This window comes from Heterocephalus glaber, unplaced genomic scaffold (assembly GCF_053883595.1).
Source record: "Heterocephalus glaber isolate CG9 unplaced genomic scaffold, H.glaber_assembly_v1.0 deba00001538, whole genome shotgun sequence".
Taxonomy (NCBI): domain Eukaryota; kingdom Metazoa; phylum Chordata; class Mammalia; order Rodentia; family Bathyergidae; genus Heterocephalus; species Heterocephalus glaber.
This window is the reverse complement of record NW_028258333.1, coordinates 18,752,550-18,776,890: the sequence shown is the minus strand read 5'-3', so window position 1 is coordinate 18,776,890 and position 24,341 is coordinate 18,752,550. Positions and strand designations below refer to the sequence as shown.

Genomic DNA, 24,341 nt, shown 5'->3' with positions numbered 1-24,341 from the left:
TGGCTCACAGTTTGTAGAGGTTTCAGTCCTTAGTCGGCTAGTTCCAAGGTAGGGTGTTATGGCAGAGGCAAAGGTGCTTATTGAATGGCAGACCGGAACCAGAGAGAGGTTAAAGAGGAGAAGGCAAGGAGGTACACCCTCCAGGCCACATCCACAGTGACCTGCTTCTTCTGACCAGACCCTACCTCCCAACAGCAAGTAAGCCAGAAGCACAGATCCTCCAATTACCACTTAAAAGCCCTGTCTATGAGTATATAAGGCCTTGTGGGGACATCTGGATATAAATCATAACAGACTTGCAGCCTCCAGAACTGTGAGAATTACATTTTTCTTTATAAGTTACCTAGTCTCGAGTATTTCATTATAGCGGCACAAATGCATAAAGACAGACATCTTTCAGATTTAGCACAAGTACAGGAGACCACAACATGGTCACACAGTGCGCACTTACAAGCTGTTTTGATCTGTTCAGAATGGTGCCAGTGAGTGCTTGAAGGAGGCAAGGATAAGAGGGACGAGCTAAAGTCACAAAAGAAAAGCCAAGATAATTCATGTTCCTTTTTTCACTCTTGACCCAGAGCCCTGCTGAGGAGCCTTATGCTGCTGGAATTCCAGACAGTACTAGCATTTTCCAGAGCCCTGTGGCCCTGTGGCAGCATCCTTACTGCACAGATGGGGGAACAGATTGAGAGGGGACCTACAACTCAGCCAATAGTCAGAGCGCTGTGTGTCCATGACGTCACTCGGAAAAACTTACTTCAGATTGAAATGCAGGTTCTTATCTATTAAGCATACTGCCTCCTTCCAAAAATACTGGAAATTGCAATTAATCAAATAAATACCTTTGTAGATCTCTGTATTAGAGATGACATGGGCATAGCTATACAGGGGAAATATAGACAGCTGGGCATGCTGTGGGTTTCAGTTTCAGGACAGGAGGCCTGTACATTGCTGTACCTGCAGAGACAGGTGCTGTGGGAAATAGATGGTCTTGGACACACTATCCATCTGGGGAATTACCAAGATTAGCAAAATGGCCATTACTTGCCACCCACCGAGTCCACTGAAGCATTTCCAACATGGTTCAAGAGCCGTGGTCAAATGACTCCAAGTTCAGCACAAATTTCCTTGCAATGCTGAAAATGTAGACTGTGCCAAGTCAGAGTCTAAAAGAATGATGTGAAAATAACTGAGGACTTGTCCTCAGCTTGAAATCTGAAGTCTTTTCATCCGAGGAGGTGATTAAAAACCTGGCCTCCCTCCCTAATGAAGTTGTTCTTGCCCCCTGCCTGGCAGGCTCAGGTGCTCTCTCTCTGCTGTCTTGTCATTGTCCTGTCCTCCTAGACTCTCTCCAAGACTCTCCATCCCACCTTCCACCTAGTCCTTTCCCATGAGTCCCAACACCAGGAAAAAAATGGAAAGAAAGACACTTGTGCTTCGGTCTTCCTGAGTTCCAAAAGGTAAACACTGGTTAAGATGGTGAGGAATCATTGCATCACTTAACAAACTTTTATTGAATGCAATGAACAAAGCAATGTCCTCAAGCTTAGGAATTTAAAATCTGAAGTGGTCTTCCCAAATCAGGCTGGGCTTCAGAATTAGCTGGGTCTGCCAGATCCAATCTTTGGAGATTTAGGTTCACAAGAACTGGGAGCTGTGGTGGTGTTCGGATGTCTTTTAAGAAGTTTTTTGGATAAAGGATATTTCAGACACCCTGGAAGTTATTGGTGGGATGAGAGGTGCCCACTACCCCGTGACTGAGACTGGGGCATGGGGAGAGGTCATCTTTAATGTCCTAATGTTTCAGCACATCCTTCACTGTTCACTCATGTAGGGGTGTTAGATTTAGCAAATAAGAATGTATAGTGCCTAACGGAACGTGAATTTCAGATAAACAATGAAGAATGTTTTAACATATGTCTGAAATATTGTAGTATGTCAGTATATCTGCAATATTTGGGACATTCCTATACTAAAATAGTATTCACTTATCTCAAATCCAAGTTTCACTGGGTGTCCAGTATTTATGTGGCAACCCTACATCTGCCCCACACCAGAATGAAGCTCTTAGAGTCTTTGACCTAAATGCCTTTGTGACAAATGCAACCCAAGCCAGAACCTCCACCCTGTCGCAACAGATCATTCACTTCCTCCTGAAGCCAGCATTACCCATGGGCCAAGTCACCTTCACTGAGCAGGGGAGTGAGTGAGTCAGCCCTGGGATCCCAGCTCCCAGCACACTCAGAGGAGCTTTCCTTCCTGGCCTCCCGTCGCCTCAGCCCCTGGTCTCAGTCCCCAGACCTGCTTCTCCTAGCCCAGTTGCCTTCCCTGGATGCCCTTATTTGCCCAAACCCTGTAAATACCAGTCCCCCTGGCCAGCAGACCCACATAATACAATGATGTCAAAGGTTGGGAGGAGACCAGAAATAATGAAATGTTTGAAGCAAACTAAGAAGTCATGTGCTGGTTGGTGACTTTCAAACTGTGACTTCAGGACCACATCCTTCCACAGGTTTTCACCTACAGCTTGCTCGGATTTTATTGGTGAATTGACTTATTCTTCTGGGTAAGATTTTACTTGAATGATGTTAAATAGCTGAACACCATTTGAAAACCTACAATACATAGTGAGCAATCAATTCTATGAAATGCAGCGTGTGTGTGTGTGTGTGTGTGTGTTACTGGAGATTAGACTCAGGGAGCTCTGAGCTACATTCTAAGCCCTTTTTATTTTGAGATAGGGTCTTGTTTAATTGCCCGGGTTGGGCTTGAACTTGCAATCCTGCTTCTGCCTCCCAGAGAGCTGAGATTACAGGCATGTGCCATCATGCCTGGTTCCCAGCCTTTTGCAATTTTTATTTTGAGACAGAGTGTTGCTGAGCTGCCCAGGCTGGCCTCAAACTTGGGATCCTAGTGCCTCAACCTCATGAACACAAAATGCTTATTTTGAGTTATAGAGAGCACTGGATTATCCACCCGGAACCCATTCAAGCTGTTTTACCCTTCACTAGAACTTTGCTTAAGGGATTTAACCATCCTCCTCCACAAAAGGATGCCTCTGTGGCTCCTAAAACAGCCTTACTTGTTAGTGGTAGCACCTGGCTCTGCCAGCAGTGGTTTTGGGAGTGAGCAGGTAACCCAACACCGGCCAATGAGTCAGAAGGGAGGCGTCCGTGGGTCCTCTAGAGAACTTGTCTCACTACTAAGAGAAAGCCTTGGAAGCAGTGGTCCCTCCTCTTCCTCTGGGGGTCATCAGGTCTGAGTGAGGTGCCTAGAACTGGCACGGGCATCTGGCTACTCGCCTGAGCTGAAGCTTAGTGCTGAGGGTGGCAGAGTGGGAGGGAAAATGAAATTGGGACTCTGATGACACGTGACATGTGACGACATTGTGGGATCACTTAATATCTTTTCTGCTAATGCTGGTGAAAGGTAGATTTCTAGAACTTGCATCAGAAAACACCCTGTTTATGTGTGGATCTGTGCTTGGAGCTGCTATTAAAAGGGGCTGCCTAGGATGGAGAGGCAAATTGAAACTTCTGAGAGTCACAGCAATAAAGCTGGATCTATCTGCCTTTATTTCCATCCCAGAGGGCAGGAATAAGGTGCTCATCCTTGTTTCTCTACAGGCAGGAATAGTAGTTTTCCCCTTTCTTTTAATTTGAATAAAAATAGCTCTGCTTTAATGTCTGTTGATGAAGTATGGAAAATAAATTACTCCTCCTTCAGGGAAAACTTTCATATTTAAACATCCTCAGAACCACACAAAGAAACACAAGGTATCTGAATTGCCTTCTGCATTTTTTGGTGGAACACAAGCAAAGGCAGAGGCCAGAGAACCTCAGGCCTCCTTCAGGCACAGAATTCCACAGCCTTGGGCAGAGACCTGGCCAACTGCACCCACCTGCCGCTCATGCACTTGACTGTGTCTGAGCCCTTCCCCTCCTGTGACTACGGTCTAGTCCCCTGGCTCTGAAGCTGGAGCTCCCATTCTGAACACTTTCTACCAATGCTGCCTTTTCTGGTTTCAAACATCTCTATAAACCTATAAAGCAACTCTGCAGAAGAGGGCTGGCAGCCTGACTCTGGACTGTTGACTCTGGAAAAGTGAGCGTGCTTTGCTACAGTAAAGCCCCTAGAAATTAATGACATCTTCAGACTACCAGCAAAGACACAACTTGAGTAGTGAATGGCTCTGAGCCAGGACTGCAAGTTGTTCAACATAGCAAGACAGAAACATAGGAAAAGAAAATATAATGTGGATTAATCACACACACCAATAGAAACAAACAGATGAGACTAGCAAGGGGATTGAAATAACCACACCAAATTGAGGCCAATTCATTCCATAAATATTCACTGAGTGCCTACTGCCCTGTGCCAGTCATTACTGCCATTTGCGACAAGAACAAACTGAGTTAAGTTTGGTTTTGTTTTCAGTAAATTCTCAGTTTTTCTAGGGACAGACACATATACATAACTTAAGACGAAACTTAAAAAGGATTAAAGAATGCAGGATGTGGGAGTTGTGGGTGATGGGAGTCATTTACACAAGCCAGTTGGTCAGGAATTCTCAGAGCAAATGTGTAGGTCGTGTATTCATGCCACAGACAGAAGGCTGGCAAACAGGAAGTGCATGGTGAGCAGGGGTAGGAGGCTGCCGTGAAGGAGTAGGTTGGACCTGTTCTTTGAGTTTGACTTTCCTCACATAGACAATGGGTTTTGGTTGGTAGTGGCCTTGTTTTTCTTTAAGCCAGGAAGTGATATAACTAGATTTGTGATTTCATTTTAGAAAAGTACCAATATGGAAAAACGTTTACTATAATAACATAGTGGTTTTAATTGCATATTGATTTTGTTTAAAAATGAATATTCAATAAAATAACTGTTTTCATCTTCATGGAGTAAGTTTGTGAGCGTTTTTTTTCATCTTTTCATTTCTGGATTTTCTAGATGCTTATGAACATGTATTACTCCACTATTTTAAAAAAGTAGTTTGTGGGGTGGGGGTGGAATGCTGTTGGGAAGTCTAGGAACAGAGTGAGACCAGTGGGCTGCTGGAAGATGGTTCTCATGGCTCAGGAACCACAGGCTCACTCCCTGGACCAGAGCAGTGGTAGAGGGGATGAGGGAAGGGGTGGTTTCTTGGGCCACATCAAAGGTAGAGTTGACCAGTCCTGGTGACAATTTGGAGTTAGGTTTGTAGGGAAGGGCATAGAGAAGAGAGGGAGTCAAAGATGACCCAGGGGACTGGAGAGATCTATGGTTGTCTGCCTGCAGAAAGGCCTCTTACCCATATTGGCTCTGCCCTTTGTCTCTGACACACCAGAAATCCAAATTTGATGCTCTTGTTGGGGCTCCAAATTATACTTCTCTGCTTGCACTGGCTGCCCCAGAAGAGACATGGCCAAGCCTTTCCTTCTTCCCTGGCAATGGGCCACCCACTCTCCAGAGCCCACCCACAGAATGCTGCTCCCCACGTTCATGAAGCCTGAGTCTGAAACTTCTGTCTAAAGCCACTGGGCCTGAGGGAGCCAGGCTTGTTATCAGAAGCTCTAAAGCTCAGCCTCTTTGAGGGCAATTAAAACCCCAGTGTGGGAGACCTTTGGCGCCAACTGCTTTTTCCACCTAGCAGGCTATTGCCACAGATCTAATAGTGTGCCAGCTTAAGAAGGCCAACATATTACCCTGCAGCCAAGAGCGAGAGGACTCCTCCACAACACGGCTGCTTCAAGAGGGCAGCTCTCCACTCTTCCTTCCTTCCTGTTTCCTGAAGCTCCCACCTGATGAGGAAAACATGGATCTGATTAGAAAGTTTCACTTGGGCCAGTTTCCCTGGCCCAAAGCTGTTATGGATGACTTAGGAAAGGATGATCAACTGGGGACCACATGAGCCTCAACACAGATGACGCCCAGGCTGTGTGGGTAGGACAACCCCATTCCTCCAGGTGCTGAAATCAGCTTTTGTCAGCTGCACATGGACACTCCTACATGTAAACTAGGACACCTACTCTCCTACTCTTTTTATGATCTCATTGTCTCCTTACCACAGTTGGGTGCTCACCCAATGTAACAGGCATGCAAACCTGGGCACAGGATGCCCACCTGACTTGTCTAAAGTCAGAGCTGGGAGCAGAGCCATGGTGACAATCTAGGTATTAATACTGAACTTCAGGCTTTTTTCACGAGCCTATACTGAATGCTTCATAAGGCCTCAAATTTGCTACTGTATAATTAGAATGAAATGAGCTCCAATTGTCTCATGATTAAGCACAAGACAGCCTTTTTGAGTAAAGGAAAAGGGTCTATAACCTCAATTTGACTTGGTTTTGCAGCCAGCCTATGGTCTCTGTGGAAGGTAGATGAAATTCCACCTTGCTTTTTATGGTGTCCTACATATTCCTTGTATGAGAGACTTCAGAATGCAAGTGACTGTTGGCATTCCTGCTGTGCTGGATCTGACACTACGGACTATGACTCTAGATCCACTTGTTGGCTCCAAATTCCTGTTTCTGAACATGAGACTATTGGGAAAGGAATGGCCAACTCATACTCCATGGGACCTTCTGAAGCAGCTAGTGAACAACACATCTGCCTACAGTGTGGTACTGCTCCTCTCAATGATTTTTTTCTTTTTGGTACCAGGGATTGAACTCGGGTCCTTGTGCTTGCAAGGCAGGCAGCAGAACCACTGAGCTAAATCCCCAGCCCTCTCAATGATTTCTTGGCTCTGGTTATTCAACTGCTTGTTTGTGATTGACAGAGAGGCCTGACCCTGTGCAGATGTGACTGCTTCTAAGAACAAAAAGGGGCCCTTTAGGCAAAAGTATCCAGCAAACCAAGGAAATAAGGCTTATTGACCAACCTGAGATAGGAGGGACTTAAATTTTAATCCACTCTAATACATTCTAATGTTCTTCCTTTGAGGCCAAGCACCCACCTTAATGTGTAAGTTAGGGACCAAGTAGTAGGGGCTCAGGGGCCTGCTCCTGCTCTTCTCCCTAGTACCAACTGGGTGGAACACAGCCCCTTTACTAACTTACACACTGTGCTTCCTTCATCAAAATCTTAGTTTATGAAAGGGTTCCAGTAACTAAAAATACTAAGTTTGAAAAACATTCATCTAATCTAACTGCCATACTTGAAAGATTGAAGAAATTGAGGCCCAGAGAGAAAAGGTCACAGGCAGTGTGAGAAAGACCCCAGGTCTTCCTATTAACACGTTCACAATGGGGGCATAATTTGTGTCTCACTGCCACACAGCTTGAACCACTGATGGTACATGCATGACTGTTCCATGCATGACTGTACCACTTCTACCACCAGTGGCACAAGCCACCTGATGGGACAGTCATGCATGTACCACTGGTGGTTCAAGTCAGTGAGAACATGTTAAACCCACATTCACTCTGGCATCAACTGTCCTTTACTGGCGGGCAGTTGACGTTGGTCTCATGAAATACTCCTGCCTTTTTGTCTGCCACTGCTCTTATTCTTGTTACTAAGGAAATGATCTAATAGTTTTCAATTTTGGACAGAGCTCCACTACCTATACTTGCTCACTTGCTAACTTAAATTTCCTGTTCATGGACTGTGGCCAGTTCAACAGCAGTCCTGCCAGACCAGACCTTCTTATTAACTCCACATCCTCTGCCTGTCCATGCCACACAAATTGACATTGACTTTGGTGTCCCTTGTAGCTGCCAAAACACCCCCATCAGCCCAAGATGTAATAGGCTAAAAGGAACTGGGTCCCCTCGGTACAATGGGTCCTGACTCTGTGATTATTGATGCCAATAATCAGGGATGACCGGTCAGATAAGCACAAGATAAACACCAAGAAATACATCAACATCCTCACATAGGCTGAGATCCCCCCAAGAGTTCTCAGTAGTTACATGAATATTGAAATAGTCACAGGCAGTCCCTCTGTCACTCTCTATTTCCTTTGTTGTCAAATATAGGTATCAGAACTATCCATATTGTCACAAAGCTTCTCAATTTACGAACAGTAAAAACATTAGACTCATCTTCAAGCAATGTCACTAAATCTTGCCTATTTGTACAATCAAAAGGTTCTTCTCTTTATGAACTGCATCACTGCAGTGTTTCCATAAATAGCAAGCTTTCCTAATGATTCAATCCTATACTCTTCTTCATGAAAAAAATGCATTTTCAAAACCACAACTCCTGCAAAAAAAAAAAAAAAAAGAGGTACACTTAAAAAATGAAAAAGAAAGTGCAAAGACAGAAGATAAAAACCTAGAGCCAAGGGCATTCTTGGTAATCTCTAAAAGAGCTAGAGCAATAGCCCAGAAACTGCCCTGCCTTGTTGCTTTGTGAACCAAGCATCCTTCTGAACCTGTGTGTACAGTTTTGCTCGCTGCTGCATTCAATTCAGATCAGGCTGTTCAGAGGTGGTCACTGCTTGCTATTAGCATCTCCCTCAAGGAATCTGGCAGGGTTCAAGAAATCTCACAAGCCCAAAGGCCAAGGGAGTTGGAACCGATAGATTCTGAGGCCCCCGAGAATTCTGGACCATTTATAATTCTGACCCCCGGTGACAGTCAACAACAGTAGTGGGCTGGGAACTGGGAAATGGGGATGACCTACTCAGGATGAAGTCTCCTGGCCCACACAAGCCCTTCAAACACTTTCTTCCACTCTGAAAGCCTGTTGTTCAGCAGCAATTGAAGTCCTCTCTGAAGCACATACAGGGAATCTTATTCAATAGGCTCCACTAACTCTGCATGTCTGTCATCTCTGAGTCTGGCTCAGGAAGGTTTTCTTTAAACCTGTGGGAGCCCCAGGAGAGCTGGATGGTGTCAGACCCAAGCCTCTGACACCATCAGCTGGACTTAAGAAGCTGTGATAAAACTAAGTTATCTGATATTTTCGCCTTCGCCCTCTCTTCTTTGTCTTCCACAAACAGAACAGGCTCTAAATGTGACCTACTTTCCCTTTCTTTGTGATTATGCAGAACTCACAAAGCTTTTTCTCCAGCCTGACTAATATTTTCAGTGACATGCTTTTCATCTTTTGGAAAATAAGAGTCCACATCCGCCTGCCAGACCTCATAAGTCTAGGAGAAATGACCGACAAGGACAGATGAGTTACAAAGATTTCACCTAGGGACTATAAGAGACTTTGAGAGAACACAAGAAAAACAAAGCAAAATAATAACAAAATCCAGATTCGGCCCCTTGGAAATAATTTGCATTTCGTCTGGAAGTTTTCCTCAACAAGAATGAAGATGTTATTGATGAGCTAAGTGCCTCTAAAGTTTCTCTGATCAGCCCAAGACCAATAACTGCAGACTCTGTGGCCGGGGCCAGGACTCCTGCCCCACTCCCAAGCCCACTCATGCACTTCCGAAGTCTGCATTTTGCATTAAAAATTAATTAACTTCTTCCAACTCTTCAGTGACTCAGAACACAATGGGGTTTTAAAGGATTGGGGGGAATGATTTAAAAATAAAAACTAAGCACCCAGCTTGGGCAGAACCCAGCTCTATTAGTCAAAATTAAGTTGGTATTGACTTTTTCCCCCTACTGTTTTTACTTTGGAGGCTGTGTACTTTTTCATGTTTGATCAGTTGTCTTTTTCTGAAAGTGAAGCTCCAAATTACAAGTGGTAATTGGGAAATATTTGATTGGTGACTTTAGAAATGTCACCGCTGCCCAGAAACTCTGGCACTAGGAGCTGGATACAAAGCTGCTCTTTTATCTGCAGTGAGGTGAAACAGAGCCTGCTAAATGTTTGCCAGACAAATTGTTCAAAGGAAACAGACTTGCAGACTTGGGATCCCATTGCATTTGCTTCTATCCAGGTTCGTTCAGCTTCATGCCACATTCAGGCTATCTGGTCAGCGCTGACTTCAACGCTGAGCCCCAGAGGGCTGGAAAATCATTGTATCAGAATGGGACTGCCGCTCAGCATCTGTATCTGCTCTCAGCAACACAAAATGCCAATCTCCAGCTTCCTGAGCATCGCCTCCCATTTAAACTTAATTCCATCCCCACTGCTGCTAAGTGGTTCAATTCATTCACTCATTCATTCTGAAAGTGTTTACTGATACTGGGTGGAGCCGAAAAGCACTGTGCCCAGCACAGCCATACAAAGGTGAACAAAACAAAAAATGTCCCCACCTCGAGGGAATTCATGAGAATGAAGATACAGACAAGGTTTCCAGTGTTGCAGTAAGGAAAGTAGAGGGTACTGTTTATTGGTTTTCTGCCTCTGTCTTCCCCTCTGTCTCTGTCACATCACTCCAGCTCCCTGCGCTGGTCCCTGCTCAGCACTGCAGTAATCTTTGGTATGATTGTAACATGAGGCAGGGAACATTGAAGAGCTGCTCAGTTGTACCCTTTGACTCGGCACCAGTTTAGCCTCAACACTGCTGGTCACATACAGTTCCAGTTCTGACTAGTCTATTTCAGCCTAGTTCCCTCAGTAGCATTTATACTACTGCCCTGAGCCTTGAACTGATGACCACTGCGTGCTCCAAGCTGCCTGCTCCTTACAACTTCCTTGAGTTCCACCAGTCTCTGGAGATTGGTAGCAACTGTTTGCATGAACTGTGTGTGCTGTTGCTAAGCTCCTCAGCCCTAACTCCAGGTCCTGTTCTGAGCAGATAGTCTCTCCCCAGCCCCATCCTCTGGCCAGTGGCTGGGCCAAGACTCTAGATGTGGTGACAGCCCTGGAAAGAGCAAACTTTCTGGTGAAACGGGAGGTCAGTAAGGAAGAGGCTGTTCCAGGACAATGGTCTGGCAGTTCCTGATTTATTGCTTTGCCTTTGAACGGGTTACAAAAAATATTTGTCAAGGAATCTCTCAACTAAAAATTGGACAAAGTGAAAATGATTAGCCAACAGTTAGCATAAGGGAGCTGATGAATCCTCCTGAGGATATAGATCAAGATCAAGAATGTGCCAGGAGCTGCGTCCTCAAGCCCAAAGGAGACCCTCCATAAAAAATGAGGGGCTCTGAGAAAGGACATTGATAGCAGGCAGGCAACCCAGCTGCTTGGCTCCCCCCGTACTGCCTGGCCAGTCAGTAGTGTGACCAGGGTCAGTGGCTTCATCTTGTTGGGCCTTGGTTTCGTCATCACTAATACTGCAGGAGACAAGGCTTCCTGAAAACCTTTGAATACTTCTCATCTTATTTCAAGCTGATAGACTGATCTTTTTTTTTTTTTTTTTGGTACCGGGGATTGAACTCTGGTCCTTTCGCTTGCATGTGGTGAAACCACTGAGCTAAATCCCCGGCCCGATCTTTTCCTTTTTTAAAAAATTAATTTTATTGGTACATTTAAGATATACAATATAATGACATTCATCATTGGAGATTTCTACCTTTATATAATATATCTTGATTCTTATTTTTCTCCATTCCCCTGCCCTCCCTTCAACCCCTCCATCCCTCCCTATTTACAAAGACTTTGTTTCCATTTTTTCCTTTTCTCATATTAATTCCATTCCCCTCTTTCCTTTCCCCTACCCCTCCCACTTCCCCCTCCTCTTTGCCCCTTTTCATCCTATTTCACATTATCTATTATATCTTTTAGTCCTTATTTACACTTTCAGAGAAAGTGTAAACTATTTGGTATTTACACATGTGTGTTCTATTTATTTCACTTAAGACTATCACCTTGATGTGCATCCATTTAGCTATAAATGCCTCTAATTTCTAATTCTTTATGGATGAATAGTACTCCATGTTATGAAAAAAAACCCACATTTTCTTTATCCAGTCTCCAGTTGATGGGCATTTGGGCTGTTTCCAAGTTTTAGCTATTACAAACTGCGCCACTATAAACATGGGTGCACATATATCACTGTGGTATGATTCTTTCAATTCTTTGGGGAAGATACCCAGCAGGGGAATAGCAGGGTCAAATGGGACTTCCAGTCCTAGTTCTCTGAGGTATATTCCATACTGATTTCTACAGTGGTTGCACCAGTCTGCACTCCCACCAGCAGTGGATCAGGGTTCCTTTTTACCCACAGCCCCACCAGCGTTTGTTATTGGTTGATTTCATGATAGCAGCCATTCTTTCTGGGGTGAGGTGGAATCTCAGCATTGTTTTCATTAGCATCTCATGAATGACCAGTGATGTTGAACATTGTTTCATATGTTTATTTGCTATTTGTACTTCTTTGTCAGAGGAATGTCTGTTCCTTTCAGATGCCCATTTTTGGATTGAGTCTTTAAATTTGGGGGAGGGGGGTTCTGATTTTTTTAAGCTCTTCATGTATTCTAGATAGTAGATCTTTGTCTGAGGAACAGCTGGTAAAATCTTTTTCCCACATTGTGGGTTGTCTCTTCATGCTGTTGGTGGTTTTTCTTGCTGTGCAGAAACTTCTTAGTAAGAAGAGATCCCACTTGTTGATTGTTTGTGCTAGTTCACGTGCGACTGAGGTTCAGTTCATGAAATCTTTTCCTATGCCAATGTCTTCAACAGTTCTACCTAACCTCTCTTACAGCTAGTTTATCATTTCTGTTTTAATATTTAGATCTTTAATCCATTTCAATTTTAGTTTAGTGTATTGTGAGAGACATAGGTCTAGTTTTAATCTTTGGCAAGTTGAAACCCAATTTTTCCAGCACCATTTATTAAAGAGGCTATCTTTCCTCCAGTAAGGGTGTTTGGCTCCTTTGTTGAAGATGAGATGGCTGAGTGTGTCTGGAGTTGATTCAGCATCTTCTACTCTGTTCCACTGGTCCTCAAGTCTGTTTCTTTGCCAGTACCATGCTGTTTTTTGTTTTTTTTTAAATCACTGTAGCTTTATACTATAGTATTGGGTTGAGGATTGTGATACCCCTGCCATGTCTCTGTTATCTAGAATCGCTTTTGCCACTCTGGGTCTCTTCTTGTTCCAAATGAATTTTTGGATTGTTTTCTCAAGGTCTGTGAAATATGCTGCTGGAATTGGGATTGCATTGAATCTACACAGCAGTTTTGGAAGTATGGCCATTTTCACTATATTGGTTCTTCCTACCCAGGAACAAGGGAGGTCTTTCCATTTTCTGATATTCTCTTCAATCTCTTTTTTTAGAGTGCTATAGTTTTCAGAGTAGAGGTCTTTGATTTCTTTTGCTAGGTTGATTTCTAGGTATTTCATTTTTTGGGGATGCTATTGTGAAGGGAGTTGTTTCTCCAGTTCCTTTTTCAGTGAGTCTGTTGTTCATGTAGAGGAAAGCTATTGATTTTGTGTGTTGATCTTGTATCCAGCTACTCTACTGAATTTGACTATTAAGTCTAGAAGACTTTTGGTGGAGTTCTTGGGGTCTTCTATATAGAGTATCATGTCATCTGCAAATGACAATTTGACTTTGTTTCCTATCTTTATTCCTTTTATTTCTTTCTCTTGTCTAATTGCTGTGGCTAATGTTTCCAGATCTATATTGAACAGGAGTGGTGATAGTGGACATCCTTGTCTTGTTCCTGATTTTGGCATGAAGAATTTCAGTTTTTGAACATTTAGTATGATATTGGCTGTTGGTTTTTCATAGATGAGTTTTTTTTTTTTTGGTACTGGGGATCAAACTTGGGACTTTGAGCTTGTGAGGCAGGTGGTGGAATCACTGAGCTAAATCCCCGGCCATCATAGATGGCTTTTATTGGGTTGAGGTAGAGACCATCTATTCCAATTTTTTGTAGGGTTTTTATCATGAATGCGTGTTGGATTTTTATTTATTTATTTTTGGTACCAGGGATCGAACTTGGGACCTTGTGCTTGTGAGGCAGGTGCCGGAACGACTCGGATTTTTAGACTGATCTTTTCTAAGGCACTGTCAAATGGGCCATTTTCTTCAAAAAATCATCATTTAGCAGAAAACTGAAAACAAGGCATTGAGTCATCTGGTTTGAAAGATCACTAGAAAACTGAAGATCTTAGAACTGAGGAACAGATGGACAGCAGGAAAACATTGTCCATGAAATTAAGTTCCAAGGGTTACCCTACTCAGTAAGGGTTTCCAGTATCAGACTTATTTGAGAATTGCTATCTGTTACATAGTCTCCTTAAATCACGATTCCTGTGGAAGTCTCTGGAAAGTGCTGGGCTGTAAAAAAGCTGTTCAAGTTTAAACTAGGGCTCTGACACTCATTTGAGCATGGAACTCTCTCTTTTTCGGGGGGTACCGGGGATCTAACTCGGGTCCTTGCGTTTGCAAGGCAGGCGGCGGAAACACTGAACTAAATCCCTGGCTCCGGAACTCTCTTTTTTAAAAACATATTTATGTATTAGCATCCATCAGAGGTTTACATCTGGGTTTCACATTGTGGGAATAATACTATTAAGGAAGTTTTTGTTTGTTTTTTAAATATAAGAAGTATCCAGCAAAAACCAAGAAGGCAGGATTTCATCTTATCATGTTTTTAACTAGAGCAACAGCTCACAACTACATTAACACTCAAAGGCCCAGCCTTCTTTGGTCTCTTCTTTCTACCCGCTGACTCTTGGGTCACTGCAAAGGCAAGTGGTGACCTCAGCCTTTGCCAGCCATTTCCCTTGGGGCCCCAGCACACCGTCAACAAACCAACCAACAGAGAATGAAATCATGGTGATGTCTCTCTGCCTCAGGGATGCACCTCTGCTTGCTCAGAGCCTGCTCAGCGACAACTAATTGCTTTTCAGCTCAGGCTACACAGCTTTCTCACATCCATTATTCCCTAGGGTCACATTTTCTCAAGCTTCATTTTTAGGGAATGGAGTGTGAGGAAGAGGGCAAGAGAGAGAAAGGAGTGGTGGGCAGGAAATTGCTTTTGATCTTTATTTTAAGTTAGATTACATCTTTAAAACCCTGCACTTCAAAATGACAAGAAGTCCTTTCCCAGTTGTAGCTCTGGGATGCAAGGTTGGAGGTTGAGGTTGCAAACTGGAGGGAAGTGTGGCCACAACCTGGCTTCGGGAGAGAGGAAGAGCACCGTCCATGGTGGTGTAGGCAGTTTCCACTCTGGGGCTCTGATAATCTGGTCACCAGCAGCAGTATGGCAAGAAGGCCAGATGTGGCAGCATGGACAGGGTGTTGGGCATGCTTAGCAAAGAGGTGCCAGGACAGAGAGCCATAAGTGGAGAAAAACAGCCCAGTTGGCCCTCTTCTTTCAGGCAATTCTGAAGAAATAGCCATCTTGGAAAACAGATGGCTGAAGGGACACATGATAAAACACGATGAGAGGCAGAACAATCCAGAATGTGACTTTGAGAGAGCACCATGTGTGCACATGGACAGGTGCAGGTATATTTCTCCAGGAAGATAAAGTTTCTTGGAGCAGAAATAACATTCCTAAGGAAGATGAGGAAGGTTGTGTTTGTTGTTTGAATCTTGAATATCTACAGGAGGAGCTTTAACTTGAGCTGGCCCTCTCCTGTGAGGCAAAATATTTCAAAGATTCCAGGAGAATTGTTAGAGATCATGTCTAGAGGGAAAGAGAAAAAAAATCCATGACCTTGATTCTCAGGCCTTATTGCCCAGCCCTGAGACCTGAAGGTTCGAGAGATAAAAATAAAGATGAAGAGGGACAGCTGATGGAGGAAGACAAGAAACTGGGACTCTGAATCTGTACAGGAAAATGGTCATCCAGAGTCCCCAAATTATTTTCAAGTCTTGAAAAAGGGAAGAGTTTCCTTTGTTTTTTTAATGTTTTTCTTTTTTAAAAAAAGAGATCAGAATCACGCTTTACTACTTTGTCATAAGAAATGTGACCCTCAGGTGAATCCTGGCAGTGAGAGGAATAAGAAACAGATGGGAGTGTGGCAAAGCACCAGCTTCCGAGAGTCCACGTATTCCTCGAAGCATGGTGGGCAGCAGGCACATCTGTTTGCTATTCCCAGGCCAGACCCCCTCCCCCACCTGTGTGTAAACTTTCTGGGTTTAGCTGTTTGGATGCCATTGGTTAACCAGAGCCCGAGGTCCCTACACTCAAGATTTGAGTTCTTCACTATGATTGGCCTCATGTGGATATTGTTTTAATCAGAGGACTGCCTCCTTTCCTCTGTTTTCAAATTCTTTGACAACTGCATGCAGGTGGCCATTTCCAACTTGTGGTCAGATACTCATCTTGGATGCGGCTGCTCAGGAGCTCGCCTGAGGCTCAGGGCCTCTTGGCTAGTTTCTGGGTATGTCACAAGAGGATTGGTCACTGTGTTGTTGTTGACTCGATGTCTCCATGGGGATAAGGAGGGATGGGGGCTTCCTAGTTTTCGTCCTTCCAATATCACTCTTTCTCTTAGTCTCCACTTCTCAAAATTTCCTTATTCCTACTTCAAGTGATATTTAAGAACACACACGTCATTAAAATTTATATGACAAATGTGCCAGAGTGGTCCTCTCCTTCTGAGTTCTTTCCCTTCAGTGCAGCTCATAAACATCATTTGCCCTCTGTGGTCAGTTGTTTTGTTGAGGTCTGTGAGTTTCTCTACTTCTTTTTGGTCTGTTCTAATCTAGAAACCACACAGCCTTTAAGGGCAGAGCTCAGTGGCTGAAGGAGACAGCATGTGGTGTGCTGGGGACTGCCTAGGGGAAAATTATCCTTAGGAAGCCTGTCAACCTGACAGCCTGATCCCAGAGCCCACCAGAGCTGCAGTTCTGGGCACAGGGTGCTTTAAGGGCAGGATCCTGGGGGATGATGACTCTGGTAAGGTTCCCCTGACACTAAGAGCTTCAGAGGGCTCTGCTCATAGCCCCAGCCTCCAACAACATGCAAAATGATATCTTAGTTGCTGCCTGACATCCTAGTGACTCTCATTTGGACAAAAAAAGACATTTCTGTTTTCAAATAATCCCCTAAGCACTTAAGAAAAAAATCACAATCTTCATGACTCGCTCTGCTGAGCTCCACCTTGACTTCAAGTCAAACTATTCCCAGTTTGTTCATTGTGGAGAGGAAGTGTGTGGTGGAAGGGGTGAGGGGGCAGATGAGGGGCTGAGAAGGGCCTATAAATGTCAGGCTAAGTTTAAACAGCTGGCAAGAACACTCCAACTGGGGAAGGAAATAGAGAGAGCAGACTGGATTAGTCCTCAAATTCAACACTCCATTTAAAATGTCCTCCTTCTCCAAGCCTGATGCTATTTAATGGGTCCATCTGGTGACCTTTGATTTGTTGCCAGTTATTGTACTTAGCCAGCTACATTCAACAGCCGCCATGACACATGGCTTCAGTGGAAGTTGATGCACAACTGTGAGCTGGTTCCAGTGTCAGACAGTCACACTAAAGGGACAAGAAGAACTTCTATGGCATTAGAATCTCAGGTAGCAAGTGAAGCCTGGGAAACAGAATGTGAGACATCCGAATGAAGCTTGTCTTCCCCACTGATCAAAGCTGTGTCCTGAAGACCGATGGAGCTCACTCCACTGGGGTCAGTCCCTGCCACTCAAACAAGCAACACAGAGCTGTTGAATTCTTACAGTAAGAATTTGTTTTGGTCAAATAAATGTTGGCAAGAAACTGAAACCCTTATACGTTGCTGGGGCAAAGGGAGTAATATGGCACAACCACTGTGGAATAGTTTGACAATTCCTGAAGAAATTAAACAGAAATTACCCCATAACATAACAATTCCACTCTGGAGGTCCATACCCAAAAGCATAGAAAACAAGTGTATAAACAAAAACTTGTACACCAGAGTCTACGACAGCAATATTCACAATAGCCAAGAGGTGGAAGCAAACCAAATAACCATCAACTGATGAATGAGTAAATAAAATATGGCATATCCATGTAGTAGAATATGATTTAACCATAAAAAGGAAGAATATTAAATACTAAAAGAAACCAGACAAAAAAGGCCATGTGTGGTCTGAGTCCATTGATACAAAATTCTTAGAAACAAAGAGCAATTAGTAGTTTCCAGGGACTGCAGGGAATGGAAATAGAAAATGACCGGTTAATAAGTGTGAGATTTCCTTTGGGATGATGAAAATGTTCTAGAACCATGTCATAGTTACTTTCTCATTGCTGGGACAAAATACCCAACACCCACAAGTTAAAGGAAGAAAGATTTATATTTGGCTCACAGTTTGTAGAGGTTTCAGTCTATATTTGGCTAGTTCCAAAGCAGGGAAGCATGACAGAGGGGTGTAGCAGAGGAGAAAGCTCATGACAAGGGAGGCAGGAAGCAGCAAGATATCAAGAGAAGAGGGGGAAAAAAAAAAATCCCTTTAGGCCACACCCACATGACCCACCTCTTCCCACCAGGCTTCACCTCCCAACATCACAGCCAGCTATAGATCCATCAGTGGAGTAATCCAGTGTCACACATGCATGATCCAGTCATCTCCCAAAAGCCCCACCTACAAGCACATGAGGCTTTGGGCAAACATCTAGATATAAGTCATAACATCCCACCTCTGGTCCTCAAAAGATTCATGAGCATTTCTTCATGCAAAAGGCATTGAGTCCATCTCTAAGAGTTGCCAAAGTTGTAACAGTTTCAGCATTGCTGAAAAGTCCAATTCCAAATTCTCTTCTGAGATTTAAGGCAAACTCTTAGCTGTGAGCCCCTGTGCAAATGAAATGAGAACAAAATACTTCTAACGTACAAGGGCACAAGATAAAAAACATTCCTGTTCTAAAAGGTAGAAATAGGGGATAGAAAGGAATGGAACCACACCAAGTCCAAAATCCATCAGGTGAAACATTAAATCCCATAGTTCCATGGCCAAAGGCTTAGGCAGCCCCTATGGCACCCCTATGGCACCCCTATGGCACTGCTGGTGGTTGTAATCCTCATGCTTCCTCTTGGACCAGCTTTGCTCACTCTTTGCACTTTCCTCAAACACTCCACGTTCTTGGCTTCTCCAACCTCTGAGGTCCCCATGGCTTCACATTCACAACTGCACACACTGCCCTATCAGGAGCACACTCTCCTGGCTTTCTTCTGAAATTTGAGTGGAAGCCTTCCTGACCCTAAAACTCTTGCATTTTGCATGCACCTTAAGCATCCACCATGCGGATGATGCCGAGGTCTGCTACCAGCAGGAGCAGTAGCCCAGCAGTTCTGAGTGCCCGGACAGCTGAGCACTGCACTATGAACCCAATCCCAAGGAACAAATTCCCGAGGCCTTAGTTATTCTGGAACATGGTGCCCTGAGGCTCTCTTCTCAAAATAAAGTCTTTCACTTCTGCAATTTTGAGGCTGCAGAGGTGGAGTCCTACTGTTTCTTAGGCCTTCAGGCCATCTTTTCTATCCTCCTGTTCCAAAATACTTGCCTTTTTAATGCTAATCTTTTCAACAAGCAAGTTCTCCTCTGCTCGATCTTTGCAGGCCCCAACTTTACTAGAATTCCTTACTAGCCCAACTTCAAACTTTTCAAATTGTTCTGCTGGGCCATTTGCTCTTGATTTTGTAGGTAGAGAAGGCTAAAAGCCCTCCACAGTAGCCATGCCACCACCTCAATATTAGACTTCCTTAAAATTTCTTCTGGCAGATTAGTCTGCTGCCCTTAACCACTGTCTCTTGCAATGTTTTTGGTATCTGCAAAATGCAGACACATTTTTCTGCCAAACCATAACACACATGACCTGGCATCCAACTGCCAGTGTAGTCTTTCCCTCAAAGTGAAACCTCCTGAGCCTGGTCATTACTGGCTGAATTTCTATCACCTTCTGGGCCTCTGAGCTCTGATCAGAATCTGCCTTCAAGCTCAGTTCACAGCATTTCAAGGCTGCTTCCCCAGCCAGAATCTCCAAACCTTTCCAAATTCTTCCCACAAGCCAGTATGAAAGGCTTTTGAACCACATGGTCAGGTACAGTCACAGCTACAATCCCACCCTTGGTACCAAAATCTGTCTTTGTTACTTTCTCATTGCTGGGACAAAATACCCAACACCTACAATTTAAAGGAAGAAAGGTTTGGTTCATAGTTTGTAGAGGTTTCAGTCCATATTCAGCTGGTTCCACAGCAGAGCAGCATGGCAGAGGAGAAACAGTTCATGGCATGGCAGGCAGGAAGCAGCAAGCCATCAAGAGAGGAAGAATACACACACACACACACACACACACACACACACACACACACACACACACACACACCCTTCCAGGCCATGTCCCTTCCCACCAGGCTTCACCTCCCAACATCACAGCCAGCTATAAACCTATCAGTGGAGTAATCCAGTATCACACCCACGATCCACTATCACACATGCATGATCCAGTCACTTCTCAAAAGTCCCAGCTATGAGTGCATGGAGGTTTGGGGGGACATCTAGATATAAGCAATAAAAAACCAGATACCAGGGCCAGGGATTTAGCTTAGTGGTTCCGCTGCCTGCCTTGCAAGCGCAAGGACCCAAGTTCAATCCCTGGTACCAAAAAAACCCAAAAAACAACCAACCAGATACCAGTGATGATTGCAAAACAATGTGAAACTACCTAATGCTACTGAATTGTACACTTTAAATGCTTAAAATAATAAATTTTATGCTTAATGTGTATTACCATATGTGTATTACCACAAAAGAATTAGTCTTGGTCAATTACAACTACCCTACCTCCAGTGCCATGCCTTTTTCTGTAGCCCTGCTAGTGGTGAGTTCTAATACTTTTACCCCTGCCCTGGGCTTCTTTGGCTCTATATACTCAGTCTAGATGCTGTGCTGGGATTTCCCAGGGTCAGGTCTGAATATGGTGCCAGGGAGAATTTGGCTTTGCCCTCAATACACCGATTATAGGGCCCTCATCTGATGGTCTCAGTCCAACACACAACCAAGAGAATGTAGTCATCACTTCATTATAATAATATAATTGCTAAATCTAGCAGGCCTTTACAAAAATATAACTTGAGTCTATTGTATTATTCTGTTCGTGCCTTTGAAAATTAAAACTCAGGTTCTAGGACAAACATTCAGAACCTCTGTTGGAATAATAATGGACCATAAGGCTTTGACACAACTGCTACAACTTTTTAGTTATCTGTTGGTGCCATGAATGATTTTGAAGGAGTTAACTAATTTTTGTCATTTCTAGAAAGTAAGAAACTGAACATTAAATTGTTGAATGAATAGCAGACTTTGAATATTTAAGTGGGATTTTTCCTATAATATTTAACCAAATTGCATGAGATTTGGTCTGCAAATAGAGAAATGGTCATCAAGGTCTAGTATACTTAGAATCTCATTAGATAGACACCTGTTAATTTAGAAATATAAACTTCCAGAGGTCTGAGTCTGAAAGTTTTCACAAGGTCTCTTTGGCTCTTGGGCCTCATACTTGAATGTGTTCTTAAAATGCTCCCATGATAAAGTTCAATTTGTCCACAGTCTTAGCCCTCCACCTTTCCCAGAGCCATGGATCCCAGTTTGGGGGTCTTGCTGCTCGAAACCGTCCCAAGTGGTGATGGTATGAGTGAATGTCCCAGGGAAGCCCTGGGTCTTTGGTCCTCTTGTTTTCTTCTCTGTGATCCTTTAAGCAAACTTCAATATAATGTTTCCAACTCTCTTTAGGACATTTCTGGTGGTATACTCTGTCACCACTTCCCACTAACATGTCCAGGGCTATACCAAAATATGAATTTTAGATATGGCCCTTTTCTTTTTGTTGCAAGGATACCAACATTCTCCTAATTACTGAAATTCTAATATCATCTTTTTTCCCTTCCTTTATCCCTCAAACTCTGCTTTCAAACATCTCTCAGATCTTTTTTCCTTTTCTGCTCCCACCCCACATGGAAGAGTCTGGCTCATTTTTCATCCTGCAATCAGTCATCAGACTAAAACACTGCTGTGTTGCAATTTTTCCCTTTCAGTAGCTTTTCACTGTGGTTGCTTTCCCATATTAGCTCCTAAATTAAGAATCTACAACACCATATTTGAATTTTCCATCCTAGTATTCAAGACACTTTACAGTTTGGCTCTACCTTTCCATCCCTGGGCTCCTAAAGAGCCCTACCCCAGCCCCAAGCCCATCCCGCTGCTGCTCACCCTGGCTGAACCGAGTAAGCACATTCCCCCAGAGCTTCAGCTTAACTGCTGACTTCTGGAATGCTCTCCCTCCCTCCTCTACTCTGTTGTTCACTCAGAAAATGTATACTGCAGCTTCTATGTGCACTGGCCTAAGTGCTCAGGATACTCGACTGAACAAAACAAACAGAGCTCTCTTCCTGGGACACCTCCCCAAGACACCCTATTGCTCTATAGTCACGTATACCCTATTCTTCTTTCACATCCACCTCTAGTCCCAGTTTTTCCCAAAGGTCTTTATGATAACCCTAGACATGTCCAGTTGCTCCCTTATTTTTACTGCTCAGAGTATTTGCTTGTTGTCATGATAATGCCTTGCATTGTTCCCTCGTTACTGCTGTAGGCTTGTTTCGTGAAACTCCTGAAACTATTTCCTGCCAGGAACTGTGCTGGGTCATTGTTGTTCAATGAACCTAGCATGTTGCCTGTGAATCTCCTAAGAATCATGCAAAGTGCACTAAAATATATGTTGTAAGGTGATTGTACCTGAACTCATCAGAAGAGCAACCAACCCAACAGCACTTTACTCACTAAGGGCAAGCCTCCCTTGTTGGCTCCTTTAAAGAGGCACCAACATACACCATTCCCCTTCTTTGACCTGTTCTGCCCACAGCAAGGCATCTTCATGCCTCATCTGTGAAGTGCTCTTCAATTAGAGCACCTTCCTTTGCATTTTTAAATTTTGAGACAGGGTCTTGCTAAGTTGCTGGCGTGGAAGGTGCCATAAACCATACCCCTTTGGGAAATTCATAAAGCATTCACTCATTTTTTGGATCATCTTTTACTTTTAGGCATTTGGATGAACAACAAAGATATAGTTCCTGCCCTCATCAAACTTAGCCTGTTACTAAGAAGTTCCTCAGCAAAGAGATTTTGTTGTTGTTTGGTGGTATTGAACATGCTGGGTCTTACATATGCCGGGCAGGAGCTCTACAACTGAACTATATCCTCAGCCCTTTTTCCTTTGGGACAGGGCCTAAGTAGCCCAAGCTGGCCTCGAACTTGCAATCCTCCTGCCTCAGCCTCCTGAGTAGCTGAGATTACAGGCATGTGCCATCCTGTACACGCCCTGCAGCAAAGAGATGTCAGGTTTGTTTGTTTAACTGTGATTTCCCAGATCATACTGCCCATCCCCTTCCGATAATCACCTAACAACATTCTCTAGTCACAAATTAGACTTCAGACTCCACAGAGCAGCAAATCAGCTAAAGCAGAGTTCTGGATGAAGGAATAAAGAACTGATCTTTTCATTTCAGACTAGGAAGCTTTGATTCCCTGAATCGCTGAAGAACCTTGTGTGCGTGCACCAACAGCTGTGGAAATCATCCTCTTAGTACACACCGTGGTTATGAGGAGCGTGGTCACAATGCGCTGAAGTTCCGGCTCAGCTAGCTCTCGCTGTTCCCTCCCAGGCAGCCAGAAATAACAGTGGAGATGATGGAGGACGAAGGTGGGGAGTGGGCAGGCACAGACAAAGGGAGGTGGGTGCTGCTGCTGAGACACCGCTCGTGGGTTCTTAGAGTCTTGCTAATGGGGTTAAAATTGGGGCAACGCTAATGGCTCATGGGGGTGAGCACCTGTCGGAAACTAAAGTGGGGGAGGAGGGGGAGGAGGAGTAAGGAGTGGAAATCAATCAAGCAGGACGGGAACGTTCTGTAATGAGGGAATGTGGGGAGGCAGTGGGGAGCAGCAGTGCTCCTCTGATGCTTTCTTACTCCCCCATTTTGCTTGGAAGACAGAGGCCTTGTTCTTTCTCTATGTTGGGAGGAAATAGACACATTTATCCACCTGCGCTGCATTCTCTACCCTTCCACCTCTGGGGGTGAAGAGGAGTTGGTTAAGACAACAAAGGAGAAGAGGGGGAGGAAGGGATGAAGAGACGCGGAAAGGGCGGCTGCAGGGAGGATGATCTTCAAGAGAAGACAAGTGCCCTTCATCTTGGCAAGCTCCGAATTAGATGTTTTCTGAGATCCAAGACGACCCACTCTCCCAGGACTTATCAGACAAGCCTTTCCAGGGCTCCAGTACAGGGTAAAACCCAGGGCCCCACAGCCCTCCCATCATGTCCCTCCTCTCTTCTATTTAAAATTTAAATGTTTTATGGTAGAGGGGATTGAGCCCAGGGCCTCCACACTGAGGTACACTCCCAGCCCTTTTTCCTTTGTGTTTTTAAATTTTGAGACAGGGTCCTGCTAAGTTGCTACATTGCCTGAGCTGGGCTCGAACTTACAATCCTCCTGCCTCAGCCTCCCAGAGTGCGCCACTATGCCCGTCCCTCCTTCCTTTCATACCTCCCAGCCCAGCAGCTGCCATCACCCGAGTGAGCCTCCCAGCTGGGCTCTGGGGGTCCCTCCTGGAGGCAGCTGGGCTGGGAGGCCGC

General features: G+C 44.2%; 1 protein-coding gene across 6 annotated transcripts in view; it reads right to left on the bottom strand.

Annotated features, from left to right (window-relative positions):
- Positions 1-24,341, bottom strand: part of Pdzd2 (PDZ domain containing 2) — a 392,505-nt gene that overhangs the window by 276,945 nt on the left and 91,219 nt on the right. Inside the window, exon 2 of one of the 6 annotated variants that reach the window (XM_087189442.1) lies at positions 5,685-5,780. The exons of 4 other annotated variants lie outside the window; for them this stretch is intronic. The gene's annotated coding sequence lies outside the window, so the exon portion shown is untranslated. Of the gene's footprint in view, positions 1-5,684; positions 7,354-24,341 lie in introns of those variants that run through there. One more of the 6 variants, XM_087189447.1, reaches the window with a different exon arrangement.